General features: G+C 38.0%; 1 long non-coding RNA gene across 1 annotated transcript in view; it reads right to left on the bottom strand.

Moving 5' to 3' along the window:
• Positions 1-15051, bottom strand: part of LOC308063358 — a 25026-nt gene continuing 9975 nt past the window's right edge. Inside the window, exon 2 of the long non-coding RNA XR_013927932.1 lies at positions 1-15051. This is a non-coding gene — a long non-coding RNA (uncharacterized lncRNA).

Consider the following 15051-nt stretch of genomic DNA (forward strand, 5'->3'; position numbering starts at 1 on the left):
AAAAAAAAAAAAAAAAAAATCAGTACACTTATTTACCATTGCTAGTTATTAGGAAATTGTAACCATCAAAGGTACCACCATTTTCACCAGTGAGACTGTATGCTCTGAAGATGGGTACAATTGAAATTCTAGGTTAACATGTTTGTTTCATGAAAACCTGTTATACCTTTTCCTTGCTGTAGACTTGGTATATGCCTCTCCTTTTGCTGCTTTACTTCCCCAATTGCCAAAATCTGTTTGTGGACATGTCAGACATCCTTTTCTGGGCAGTTCATCACCTGCCTACTGAGCCCAGTGAGGACACAATGAAGAAAATGATCCTCCAGGCTCTTAGCAGCACCCAATTCAATAGACATAGTGGAACTAACACACACCAAGAGGTTAGCGCTCCCCTGAACGCAGCAGAGATGAGTTACAATTAACATCCCAGGCTGTGCGTGAGCCTTTCCTAACATACACTTATCCAAAAGGCGGCGGCTGGAGTTCAATTTCCTCCTTATTCTGTGGGATGTCATATGTTTACCCTTAATAAACCGTCACACTGCCCACATCTCCCCACGGGACTAGCAGCTCTTTGAAGATGTAGTGAGAGATGAAACTTGCAGTGAAACTGTGCTAAGTGACAGACAAACAGGAATAGAGGGGAAAAGGTGAATGTGTAGAAGAAACTTCTATTTATTTCTTTTTAATTGAAACAGGAGTAAGAAAATACTCCCTGCATGTTAAAAGTTTTTTAAGTATTCAGCTAGATTTTCAATGAAGAGAATCCCTATGCATGTTTTTGTCATTTTTGTCTATTTTCCCTTTTTGTGAATATTAGCAGGGAAAATTTAGAAGTTATTTCCTCAAATGCTTTTCTCAAGTGTTGAATTTATGTGTAAGCTTAGAGAAAAAGGGCTAAAACCCAAGAACACCTGTCATTTTTGCAATTAAATGCCTTGCAGTCTCTGGATATAGTGCCAACCGTTTCCTTCATTAGCTTTCCCATATCTACCTATTGCTTTAGCCCATGACACTTCACGTGCTCAGCTTTTTATTATCAACTTTTTGTAGGAAAAAAATTTCAGTGCAGCTACCTCTCTGTGCACACGGCTGGCCTTTCACATGCTGTGAATCTGCACGTAACAGACCTTGCACCAAACCAATGAAAGATGTATTCACGCACTGGTTTCTGCTTCCCAAGTGCACTCAGAGGTTACAGTACTAGGCGTGCACCGGTTCTGCAGATTTTACATATTTCCTTTGTTTGACTCAAATCAGCAGTGCCTTATGACATTTCTGCAGAGAATAGCATCTGGTTCTGTTTGTATTACTGACAACGCATTATTTCCTTTTACTATCAAATGTGTTGTTTGCTTGCTTTAAAAACAAAACAAAACACAGCCCTGGGCTGTTTCTTCCTAACTTGAAATAAAGTCTCCAGCCACTCTTCCTTATGGATTTGTCTCCTCATTAAAGCTGTTAGTTACAGAGACTAAAATGACCAGATTAATATTTAAAACTATATCCTCAGTTGTATAAATTCTACTAGCTAAAGCGATGTAAGCCAATCTACTCTTCCCTTTCTGAATTACGGAGTACGCTGCAGCTAATTCACATTAGAAGAGCCATGAAATGTGAGCAGCAAGGACCCTAAAAGCCCCCTTCTCCCCATAGTGTAGATCTAGCTTTTGAGCAAAAGAGGCAGAGCTTGCAATATCAAAGCCGCGATGGTTATTAATACCTGTGAAAGCAGTACTACCTGGGCTGAGTACCTGCCAACATAAAGATCCAGACAGGGCATGCAGGGCTTATTTACAGTGGGAATGATTGGGGATTGTGTTTCATTGTAATACAGTACCTAGTCCATAATAATTTTCAGGACAGAAACGTATACTGCAAGCAACCATGTGACTGCAAACTGTGCCACACAAAGAAAAAATTCCCACAGACCTCTAAGGTAGGAGAGAAATACAGTTCTATTTATGCATTCATACAAATTCTTAATTTTAGTCCGTTCAAGACAGTTCTACTCCACAAGCTGCTTAATAAAAATATTTTCCCCAGCTGCAGTCACAAATCAAATCAAATCTAAGAGTAAGCAGACATCTTTTGCATTAGTGTCTCTGCTTAGAGAGTCTCTAAGTGGAGGAAATGACAACACTGAATCACCAGCCATAATTGCACTGGCCAGAATCAAACCTTTTCATCATACAAGAAGGATGAAAGCAAAAGGCAAGCAGTCAGTCAGAGATTAGAGAAATGCTGTTTAATGTTTATCCTTTAAATGCAAAGAGAGTATGAGTTTATATCTGTTGTCTCAGAAAGTTGTAAATTTTCTTTGTTCTTTCATCTCTTTTTCTTTCTTTCCATACTCTAAATATGGCACATTTGTCACTTTGCAGTTAACTACAGTTATAATTTGAAAATTAACTCTGAAAGTTCAATGAATCATCAACCATTAGTCAACACAAATATATTATTATATTTGTATTCCTTGGTGCTTTCTGTAGTTTTCATCTTCTCTGCTTCTAAAAAAACATTTTCTTTATTTCAGTTCCTTCTGTGCTCCTATCATTCATCCTTCCTCTAATTTCTTCACTGTCATTATGGCAAGGCAAATAGAGAAAGAAATTAAGTCCATTAGAAAGAAAAGCAGACAGCTCCTTCTTTGCCATAACTCATAAACAATCATTTCTCTTTCATTAATTTTTTTTAGGTTTTTTTTTCCAGTACTCAAAGCTAAAGATAATTCCCTGCACCACTGAAAGTTATGGTCAGTCCCCTTCCTTCATGGATGCTTCTACTAAGTATAGATTTATCTTCTACTTCTACTTACTTCTACTAAGTATAGATATAGACTGCAAACAGGGAAAAAAGTAAAACCAAAAACAAACAAAAAACCCCCAACAAAATAAACCACATAAAAAAGTAAAGCTCATTCTATTTTTATGTCTTTCATATTTATTACTGGCTTGATATTTTATTTCTCTGAAATTATATCTTCTTGTTTACACAGCCCAGAAGATCATGTTAAATCAATAATTCTTTTAGTCAAAAGTTTAGATGCTACAGTGATGTCCTTGGAGGACAAGTGTAAGAAGCAAAGAGGACTCAGTTAAACTGGTTTTTGGGAGGACAGGGCCTGGATTATTCTATCAAACAGTACTAACAGGTGTGTGTGTTGGGGGGAACAAGGTCAGAGAGACGCTACTGTTTCATTAAATACCTTGGAAATCTACTCCCAGTTTTTTAGCTGATCTGTACTTATTTGTGCATCCAAAAGTAGCTGAAAATGATCAGTTGTCTGTATTTTAAATGTGAGGCCTTCAACACACATAGAAGACTTCAGGTAAGCCATGATCACCATCTCTGGCCAGGCTCTGAATCTGCAGCAGTTCTGAGGTCACCCTGGGACAGGGGGTTTGTGTTGCACTAAATGTAGCTCCTACTACATGTAGGAACAGCAGCAGAACTGTTTCTGTTCAGTCCTGACCGAGATTAGGCCTTGTAAATTCTTCCTGATTAGTTTCATGAGGTACATTGGAATCCATCACCTTCAACAGGTATAAATTATATCTTTACTGTGTAAATCTTTCAGAAAAGTAATTTCTTCCTGTAAATTTTATGTAATCTCAATCTGGACAGAGCATTACTGAAGACTTTCTTTTCACAGAAAAAGTGAGAAGTCCTTCTCCTCTAAAACCTGGATGATTCCTCACTCCGAGAAAATAGTTAAGGCAAATTATATGCCTGATTTAGAGTAACTGTAAAATATTCACCTGTGGTATTACTTGGTTTTAATTAAAAGTTCTATAATATTTTCTGATGATGACTACAGTGGCTGTATTAACTGTGTCATAATGGATTTTTGAAAACAAAAGCAGAGTAGTATACTGTGGTACAGAGTGCTGCACTATAAGAGTACTTAATAAAGGCATGATGGAGTGATTGGTTTTTCAAAACCATTTCTAGTACACTCCTGAATAAATTAAAAGTTTCAATGATTAGTTGTCTAAATTCATGCAGAGAAGTATAGTTTCCACATTTCCTGTTAGCTGCATTGTGTCACCCACTAGAATTAACACAATAGATTACTTCTTATTAAAGTGAAGGATCAGAATGATTTCATTAGGAGCAAACCCAGGGTTCATTTGTTTTCTGTTCTTATTTTGATTCATAGTCAAAAAAAAAAAAAAAAAAAAAAAAAAAAAAGCAGTCCCCAGGAAGATAATGGTACTGAAGCGCTATAAGGAGGCTAATAGCTCTGCTTAGCAGGGGAACCCAAAGCACAGTGACAGCAGCTCCTGGCATGGATTAGCTTGGCTGCTGCCAGTAACAGCACAAAGGTTACTGCCTCTGCTTTACGGACTGCTCCTGAGAAAAGTGTGTGATACTTAAAGCAGGTAATACACTTTGCTTCTGCATAAACAAAATGTCCTCCCTTTTATAGGGGTGCTAACATGATATTACCCTTTTACAAGACAAAACCTTGTACACAAACCTAGTACTTCCAGCAGGAGATAGTTGGATAAGGCTTCACATGGAGACAGAATGGCTGAAGAAAGAATTTAAGATTTGGCTCCACATAGACCGTGATGTACATTAAATGTAATAATGTTGAGGTGCATACCTGTGAGCAATGGACAAAGTAGTTTGTTTAGTAGCTTCTTTTTCCCCTTGGACCTTTTTCTACTTCGTTTCAGTTTACCATATATAATAAACTTGTTTCCAGGCCAAGCTTATGTATACTAACTTATTTTCTTGCCCTTCGAAGAGCTCTGTTTTCAGAATGCACTCTATTATAAAGCTCCTGCTTAACTTTGCCTCAAAAGAAATTTGTGTGAGGACAATAACGTTAATGTTAGTCTCCCTTAGCTGTATGAACAAATAAATACCAAAGCAACTTCAGAGAAATACATTGACGGGTGCAAAGAAGTGGGAGGAAAGTAGTTCCGAACACACTGCTGGCTAGTTCCAGCGATCGCTTTCTGAGCCCACGGCCGAACTAACGCTGCTCGAGAGAAGCATTCGCCTCAAAGCCCCTTCAAGCCTGTGCTCAGAAACGTGCAGCATCCATAAATACTTCCAGTTCATCCCAGAGCTGCATGCTGGGCTGGCAGCAATAAAGGAAATAAGTACGCAGATGAAACCAACTTCTTGTGAAAAAAACAGCAGGCTTCTCAGCCATGAAGCAAAACAATAAACACATGGAGTAGAAAATGAAAACAAACAGATAAAGCCTTGGAGAGTCACCTAAACTTCCACTGAAAGGCCTACTGTCTCCTTGAATCCCTCTTTCACTTAAAGACCTTTTTCATCACTTACAAATATTTTTATATATATCTTACACCCATGCCAACATCTTTTTTAAGTAGACTCTTGAAAACTGCAGTGTGATGAATTCTACAAACACCACAGCTTTGTCTAGAACAGCATCAAAACACTTCCACAGTTTCTGGAGCTATTCTTTACATTTTTCAAGGGTGTAATGCATTTGTCAGTGTACCTTGGTCCCCCCACAAGTACAATTCATGTTGTTTCGCACAGATTCTCCTGAGTAGCCTTATTTCTCTTCTTTTCTTCATAAAACAGAAAAATAAAATTAGTCTCATCATCAGTCTGATTAACAATGAGGAAAGTTTCCAGATACAGTCAAGACACATGGATGCTACCTATTCCTTCTTACATTATCCTAAAGTTTGCTTATTTATTTTACTGGAAAGACTCCTACATCACCTTGAGAAATAGATTTACATGTGTCTGTAGCACAAGGATCTGTGAAAAATTTTCTACCCAGCAGTTACATCACATACTTCAAGAAATTATGTAAGAACAGTAAGGACGTTAAATGAAACCTGTTGACCAGATTTTCAGTATCATCTTCAGCCAAACAGAACTGAACTCACATAGTTCAGAATATGAACCACATACAGTGTTTTAGCATTCATCAACTTTCATCCCTGAAGAGCTTATGAGGAACAGCTAAGAGGAGCTTGTTATTGATGTTAAGAGATTATCACCAAAGACAATACTTCTACAAGATATGAAAAATGCTTGCCAAGACCAAGTCTTAAAGTGATTCATATTCCCTCTAAGACTGCTTCAAAAACAAAGGGAAAAAATCCCTCCCTTCAAAAATTCCAAAATAACCTTAATCATGAGAATAGCTGAAACTCATGCTTTTCTTTGAAGTAATTTAATCCTGTAGAAAAGGGATCTGGAATTTCTATCACCTTTTGTTTCAGTATCTTCTATAAAGTCTATGCAAACTGCAAATGCCAGTATTTGCCAGCTACCGAAGTATGCCCTCTATAGCGCAGATGCAGCTTATGCCAACCCGCTACTGAGGCTCCTTGAGATGCTTTTTGCACAATCATTATCTTCAAGAAGCATTAAGAATGAAACTTTTCAAACCCCATACCTATGGGAGCACCAGTTAGGTTTTTTCCTCTCCCCTTTTAGCATTTCTAAACTGTAAGTATATGATGACACAAACACATTTATTCCTCTGTCACAAATAGCATAATGGAAAATTAAAAGACAGATATTTTGTTCTGGCTGCCAGGCTCTCTCCTGTTGCTTCTTCAGAGCCAAGTTAATAATTAGGAAAAAAAATGAATTTCAGTGGAAGCTCAAATAGGCTGGATCCATCTCAAAGAACTCCAACCAAGGAGATACAGCCATTATTTCTTTTCAAGTAGCTTCTTCATATTTGAGATGAGTTCTTAAGCTACTGTCACAAGATATGCAAAAAAACCCAAATAACAAAACCAAACCATGACAATCTCATATCTCCAAACTTTCCCAAACCAGAGCTTACTATAAAAAGTAGCTACTAGATAATAATGAAAGTTACTCAAACTGGTAGAAGTTTTCTCTTGTGACTTTCCAGCATATGGTTTAGAGGTGCTCAAAAAGACACACAGTCTTTCTTCCATCTAAACATAAAAGAGGTTGGACGTGTCTCAAATAAAACAAACAAACAAACAAACAAACAAACAAACAAAAAACAAACAGAGACTGAAACAAGGGAAAAAAGCAAATAAAAATTTAAGTGATTCAGGGTTTAGGCCCTGCACTTACCGCACTTCTGAAACTACAAAGTGATTGATCTGACATAATTCAGAGTGTTTCCTTTTAATAAGGCCTGTTGCACTATGGCATCTTTTTCCACAAGTGATTAGATCAGAAGTTGTATAAAAAACCCATAATCTTCCTCACAAGAATTGTTGGCTTTGTTAGGAAGGCACCTTGGCTTTAACCTTAATTCTTAGTGCAGACAGATTTCACTTTTTAACTGAAAACATCTGCAAGCATTTTGAACAAAATCCAGTATAAACACAGAATTAGAGTTGTTAAGTCCAGTCAAATTTGAATTTGAACACTTTTGGAAGACATCTGGGTGAGTCAAGCCACATTTTACAAAAATTAAAATGCCCATCAATTTGCAAACATATTAAATATTTTCTGTGTTGCAAGGACAAGGATCTCCTGCTCTTTCACCTGTCACATATAAGAACTGGAAGCATACCAAATAATTTCTAAGAAAGTCAGCCTGATTTTAGCTAAGACACCTGGATCACATATATTTAAGGCTTGGTTTATGGAAAATAAATCGCTAACGAGAAAAAAATAAAAATCCCGGTACTAGACCAGTCACACTAATAGTCATTCACCAAGAAAAGAAAGCTGTATTCAGTCTTAGAATAATATTCTCTCCACTTTTCACATAAATTAAAACAAGCTAAGGTTTCAATTCTTGCAAGTAAGGCAATTTCAGTACATTTGCTACTCTGAAATGTATCAACCATTCAAACCACAAATGTAGATCTTAGTAGCAATTTGAAGCTCATTAAGATACCAGATATGTACCATATCACCATAGCGGTGTCTTTTCACAGCATCTACTAATTTTCATGAAAGTTTGTTTTGCAAGATACAGAACTGTAGATGAAGCAGTTCTCTACTCCAGAAAATTTCCTCTTCTGGTTTTCATAGAGTCATAGACTGGGTTGGTCTGGAAGGGACCTTAAAGATCACCCAGTTCCACCCCCTGCCCTGGGCAGGGCCACCTCCCCCCAGCTCAGGCTGCTCCCAGCCCCATCCAGCCTGGCCTTGGGCACTGCCAGGGATGGGGCACCCACAGCTGCTCTGGGCAGCCTGGGCCAGCACCTCACTGCCCTTACAGTAAAGAATTTCTTACTAATATCTATTTTGTATTCTTAGAGAGACATAACAGTCAAACTAGTGACTAATTATCAAAATGTTCATCTACTTGAGGTTCCTCCATCTAGTGCCTAATTGCTGCTCAATTACATCTGTGCAACCCTGACTACAGCACTAAAAAGTGTGGAGCACTATTGGGCATGGGACAGACCACAAATCATTAACCAAAGGATAGTCTACGGAACGATTCCCTCTCAGGTAAAGGTATTGAATGGATAGAAAACAACTGATCTTGGTATATAATCGTGCAGTATGCAGAGATTCTCTGACTGGCTTTAGTATAAAAGAAGAATCTTTTTGTTTAGAAAAAGAGAGGTATGTAATTTGGCACTACACTCGAATTTACAATTCTTGTGCTCCCTTCCTAAGTCTGATTTTTTTTTTCATTACAGCAGTATAATTCAGGATTCCAAAGACATAATAATGCAGAATTACTCTTAAAGACTAGCACCAACTAGAAGTCACGGTAGCTCTACCTTACTCGTCCGAAGGCTGAATTCTAGGAAGTGTCAGGAATCTGTTCTTTGGCATCAAACCCAAGACCCTTAGTACATCATAGCACCGGACAAACAAACACGTCACGGCTACTCCCACAGCCCATAGGTGTTTTACAGTATCAACACAATGCACAAGTTTGAGTTGGGGGAAGAAGAATCAGCAAGAGCTTTCAACCACGACACTGGCTAGATTAGGACTTCAGCTGGTAGCCAAGCATTTCCTAGTCGATTCCTGTCATTATCCAGGAACTAAGATTCATGCCTCTATTACTTTAGAAACAAAGAGCAGTAATGATGAAATACTACCAATGTTTTCTCCCAAGATCTTCACTGACTCACCTATGCTGACCCAAGTCAAAAAGACGTTAAAATGCTATGACATTCAGAGTTCTAATACTTGTGGGAAAGATTCAGTGCTAGAGATGAAGCAGGATACTGATATCTATGAGTCAGCATTGCTATCAAAACTCCAGGGCCTGATGTTAGTGCCTCACCTGCAGTTATGTTTCCATCTCATTTGAGCAGTTAATCTATTTAGATTTAATTCTTAGTCATTTGGACTGTAAGGAAACAAATGAAAACCTACTGATCGTAAGATTATACTAATATATAATACTTTCAACAGAAATTACTGCTACACATTGCTAACATCACCATAAATCCCTTAAACGTATTCTATCATTTTTTCACATCAGCCCCTCCAGAGTATTAGTAAACTAAAGACTGAGCAGATGCAAAATAAAATAAAGGGGAAAAAAATAAAAAGCCTTAAGACCCATGATTTCTAAAATGCAACAACTGTAAGTACAATTTTTCTGACTTCCTAAAAGAAAAGATGAGCACATCTAGAAGAATCAGTACTGACACACTGCTCGGTGTGTCAGAAGGAAGCCTCAGGCAAGGACATCCCAACAGCATCTTCCAAACGCGAAGCAGCCTCATCCAGTTACACTTACATGATGCCCCCTAGATTTCTCACACAAATACAGGGATCGTCAAGAACTGCTTTGAAGCTTAATTTTCATATAATGACAATATCCAAGACCCCTCTCTTCCTTATGCTATTGACAGAAGCAATATCAAAATAACTCTTAAAACTGCATTGTCACAAACTTTGTAAAACATAGAGCCTGATGTAAATTTTAAAGGCAGATATTTTTGTTCTCCTAAAGTCTAAATCTGACTTTAAAATCAGGAAACTCATCTTCCTAAGTTTCTACTTCTGCCAGAGCTTAAGCTGGAGCAGTGGTCTGGTAGGATAGACAACTATGTGTGTGCACACATGTGCATGTGTGTGTTGAGGGGTAAGCACGAAGGACAGGATCTTTACCTCAAGCAGCAAAAAAAAATAATATTAAAAGCAGTCTCTTAGACAGGTAAAACTTGTCATACCTTCACAGCCTCAGAACTCAATAGGAATGCTTTCATACCCGTCAATAGCTTGTATGACAATGATTTAGCAGAGTAAAAATGACCTAGTATCATAGGAGAAAAAAAAAAAAAAAAAAAACAAAAAAACCCCATACCAAATCCAGAGAAAAAAAATCAGGATAATTACAGGGTAATCTCTAGGCAGGTGGAATGTGAATAATCAAGCTGATATAGCACCCTGGCTGCTGTTAGAGAAAGTGACAGGAAACTACTGGCCAGGACTTCAGTTTTTAGAACTTATGTGCGAGGTATGAACTAGACAAGCACAGTAGCTACTGATTGCAACATGAGTTTATCAGTGACTCAGAGAGGAAAAAAAATAAATGTCATGGACTTGAACCCAGCTCCTACATCCGCAATGAAAGTTCCCTTTGGCTTAAGGAAAACCCAAAGAGAGAGAGAGTGGTCTAGTGAACCAAAAAGGAAACTCAGGAGTATTATCCATAAGTACAGCTCCTCTGCCTTCACCCAGCAGGTAGGATCAGCCAGCGGCACCGACAGGGAGCACTGCCTCGGCAACCCTTCGCAGACGCCCCAGGGGGCTTGCCCACAGCTGCCAGCTTAGGCTAGAGCCCACCCGCCGCACCACGAGCGGCACCTGATTTCTTAACAACTCACCTTCTCCAGAAGCAGTGTTACCAGTAAAGCCTCTTCCGAAAAGAACAGTAACTGGCATTAAGGACCACAACAATTCCCTCTTTTTGGTTTCACTCAAGACAATTTGAGAAGAACAGTAAAACACACAGATGTGTAAGACACTCTGTCCTGACACTCTTTAGAGAGTACACCCAGAGAAGCTTGGTAGCAAACTTGAACTTGGAAGCTTGGAACTGGTAGCAAAGAAAGGAAAAAAAGATGTTTCAAATAAAGAAAAAACTTTGTGATTCTCCTTAGTTTAATAATTTAATAATTCAGTGGTGTGGCTGCTGCTGGTCCAGAAGGTCAGCTGCAATAACTGATTTTCTATGTCTAAGTCCTTGAAGAAGATTCACCTTTCCTTGCAAACTGCTCCTCAGTTTGAATACAAACTGAATACACACCTGAGGTCAGAATAAGAAATGCAGCAAGAAGCAGAACTCCAGAGATTCACCAAATTCCTGACTGGAATCCTGTGCCTGAACTGAGATAAGTAGAACCAGGAATTAGAAAATCCTGAGAGATATCTGAAATCCAAAACGTTTTTGGTATTTACAATTCAAAAGTGTGCCTTGGGATGACAGATGAGGGATAAAACCAAGAATTCTTTAGTTATCTTGTTAGTGAAAGAGCATTTTTTCATGCATTCTTCCAATGATTTTAATATGGGTTTATTGTTTTTAAAAGCCCTGTTACCTCATTTTAAAAGTTAAACGCCCTAGAACATACCCCTACAGATTACTTCGTTGTATTGCATTTAATATAACTAAAGCTCACACTTCTAGAAAATGTGATTCTCTCAGAACTATTTTCTCATTAATAATGACAAAGAAATTAATTGACAAAACTGACTTGTCAAAAACACATAATCAAATTTAACCAGTGACCACGCTGGATCACAATGTTCTTCCTCAGTACCCAACACTGGAAACGGGGGCTCCATGAAGTTGTGGAATCACCATTCTTGGAGTTATTCAGAACTTAACTCTTCAAGGCCCTGAGCAACCTCATCCAAGTTGATCCTGTGGTGAGTGGGATTGTTCTCTAGTGAGATGATTGCAAAAGGTTTCTTCCAACCCGAGTTATTCCATGGTTCAGATCTGTGAGTGCTCATGGGCAGGCATAAGAAGGCAATAAAAGCCATTGTACACACTTTATAAAGCACAAATGTGAGAAATCCGAACACTAGTTACCTTATAAATACTTTGGTAAAAGGATAGAAAGGTTAGTTTGGTCTCAAACTATGCTAACAACTGGTTTTGCCTCTAAATTTTTCTAATTGACACAGGTACACAAACAGCCTGCAAACAAAAATCAGTAACAAAAAACCCCCAACAAACTACCACCTCACAATCTGTTATTACTCATCATTTATAGTGCAAAGTCACATTTTGCTATCTTCACTGCAAGTGTGACTTTGCCACCAGGAGTTTGTTTCCACCTTTAAGACCTTTTCCCCAGCACGCTATTACATAAAACTACTCTACGAATGATACATAGCTTACACCTCCGCAAAAGCACAGTAAAGCATGTCTTAAAACCACTACGCATTTTCACAGATTTTTATGGATCTGTGTGAAAATGGGGGAAAAGTGAAAATACAGTTAGGAAGCAATAGTCAAGAGCATGGAAAATAAGTGAGATAAGTCAGTATAGGCAAATTATTAAACACATTGTACATAATTGTTAGTGACATTTACTAACTTGCAATCACAAATTTATACATGTACTTATTGCTTCTTATTCTACATACTGATCTTAGAAAATAAATTTAAGTAAGAAAAATAGGATAACAGTGAAAAAACAGTGAAAGAATTATTACATCATTAAATAATATGCTTATGGAAATAAAAGCATGATTATATTCTTCTAACATCACATATATACAAAGCCATACATATGAATAAACACTGATTTAATGTTTCATACTAAATAGAACATTTATTAATATATACCTTCACTGGGCATTATTGATCATTCCAACAAAAATCACATTTTTCAACTTCACAGTGTATTTCTCAGCATCAACAAAATGAGCATCACTAAATATTTTTCCTCAGAGAGACCAGAAGAACCTTTCACTGATATCAGTACAACTTCCCCAGATGCTAGGATAAGAAACTGTGAGTACAGTTAAGTAACATCCTTCTGAGAATCATCTTCACTAAGCAAAAACCAAACCAAACAAAATCTCTAGAGTCTTCGCTATACTGCTCCCCCTTAAAGGAAATATTTCTGTAAACACTAGTCACAAAGCTGATGTATTCCAGCAGCTATTCTCTGTCCTCGTTCTAGATGGCTTCTTAATGCGTATCAAACCAGAGACAGCATTCCTTTAGTTGGTACCACGTCGTTGCCCTGAGGTTAGTGATTTTGTACCTGTTAGCTGGTGCTTTAAACATGGTCCCTCCTTGAATCCATCTTCAAGGAGTGGATTTACGCTCTCAAGCACTGACAGTGCAGAAAGTTATTGTGCAAAGTGTACCTAATTCATTGCCCAGTGCAAGTTTTTGACTAAAAGAGTCAAGGCATCACCATCATCTGATAGAGCTCTGCCCCATGGCATCATCCTACTATCTCTTTACTTCTTCCACACACACTACGATGTTATACCTCCCCCTCCATTATTTTTTATAGCAGAACTCCATTACACTTTTATATTAAACCGAGAAAGCACATTCAAGGGGGTACTAAGAGAGTGGCTTCTCAACGTCTACAAGTAAAAAGTTCCAGAATTTTATTTCCCCTTGAACTACTAAGCTCCAGCATCCCGTGAAGCAAGTCTGTGAGGCTTTATGGGCAATATCCTACAGGAAATACAATCAGCCACTGTTCCTTCCTAATGAAAACATCTTGGAATAGCATGCAACACAAATAAGGGATCTCTCCTATCAGGTCCATATAATTAATCATGTTTGTTTCTGACTACATCATCCAGAAATAACAAGAGAGTGTGTGTATAGTACACATACATCCCCACTATACACTGACCTTCCTGAGGTAAGGACTATCCTGCAACACTCAACCAGCTTTTCAGAAACTTCACGAAGAAAAGCAGGGAGGGGGAGGAAGAAACTGCATGGTCCTTTTCACCCCTAAACCTCAACTTTATTTGAGAAATTAGTTCAGTTTCTCTTACTGAATTCAGGCAACAAAACTGAATTCAAGTTTCACCTTCTCCAAGTTGCTTCAGGAACTACAATAACTTCCTTCCCTCCTGTCACTGGCACCCTGCCGACGAGAACCAACTGGATGTTCCTCTCTCCCCTACCTTCCTCCGGTACAGAGAGGGCAACAGTGATTCAGTTTCCCTTATCTTGAAGATAAAAATCTTCCTTTTTCCTTAGCAAAACACAGTTACCAAACCTCTTAAACTTCCCTAAACAACTAAAAACTGTTTCCTTTTCTCCTTTCTTAAGCTTACACATTCCCTCAGCTTACTTTTCTAGTGCATGAGGTATTTCCTAGTGTTGATAAGAAACAGAAGTGAATGAATTAAAAAAAAAAAAAACCACACGTAAGCAAGAGATGGTGGCCTATGAGCACTTTCATCTGGTCCTGTTGGTGGCTTAACGACCAGAAGGAGCTCTGTGGCTCACACGCTGAAAAAAAAAGGACTTGGGTATCTGTGCGTGTTGTGGAACAATCCTCCCCTTTCAGCTTCAACTAAAAAAAGACCTACCTCCTTCAGATACATCTAAGTAGAATACAGCAGAAGCCTTTCACTGGCTAGCTTGTACTCATCCACAGAGACAAGAAGTGGGCCAGCAACAATCAGCAAGTATTGTTAAAATTAACAGAGAATTACCTACATTAAGAGTTACAGCACAGAGGGAAGAATATAAATAGTATTTATATTGCCAATTATACTGATGTAAAGCCAACATTCAGCTGACATGTATCAGAAATAAAGAAATACAGTGGGAAACAGCATTCCGAAGTCAAGCACAGCAGTTCTGGAAATATATTTCCAGCAGAACCAATTTAGAAGCTCCAAAGCAGAGATGCAAATTACTTCCTGCCAGTATGCTGGAAGAGTTCTTACCAGAAACATTATTAAGAATAATCTATTCATATGAGTGACTGAACAATAACAAGCACAAACAAAGAAAAAGAATGGAAAAACACACACACACATACACAGTAGTTTGCATACTTTACAAAAACTACAGAAAGAAAGAAATTGAATAGCCACAGATTTAAAAAATAAAATTTGATGTAATTTTAGTTTTCTCCTTTTAGAAACCTCCACCATGTTTTCATATTTTGGAAGTATCTT

Source organism: Falco punctatus, assembly GCF_963210335.1.
Source record: "Falco punctatus genome assembly, chromosome: 4".
Lineage (NCBI taxonomy): Eukaryota > Metazoa > Chordata > Aves > Falconiformes > Falconidae > Falco > Falco punctatus.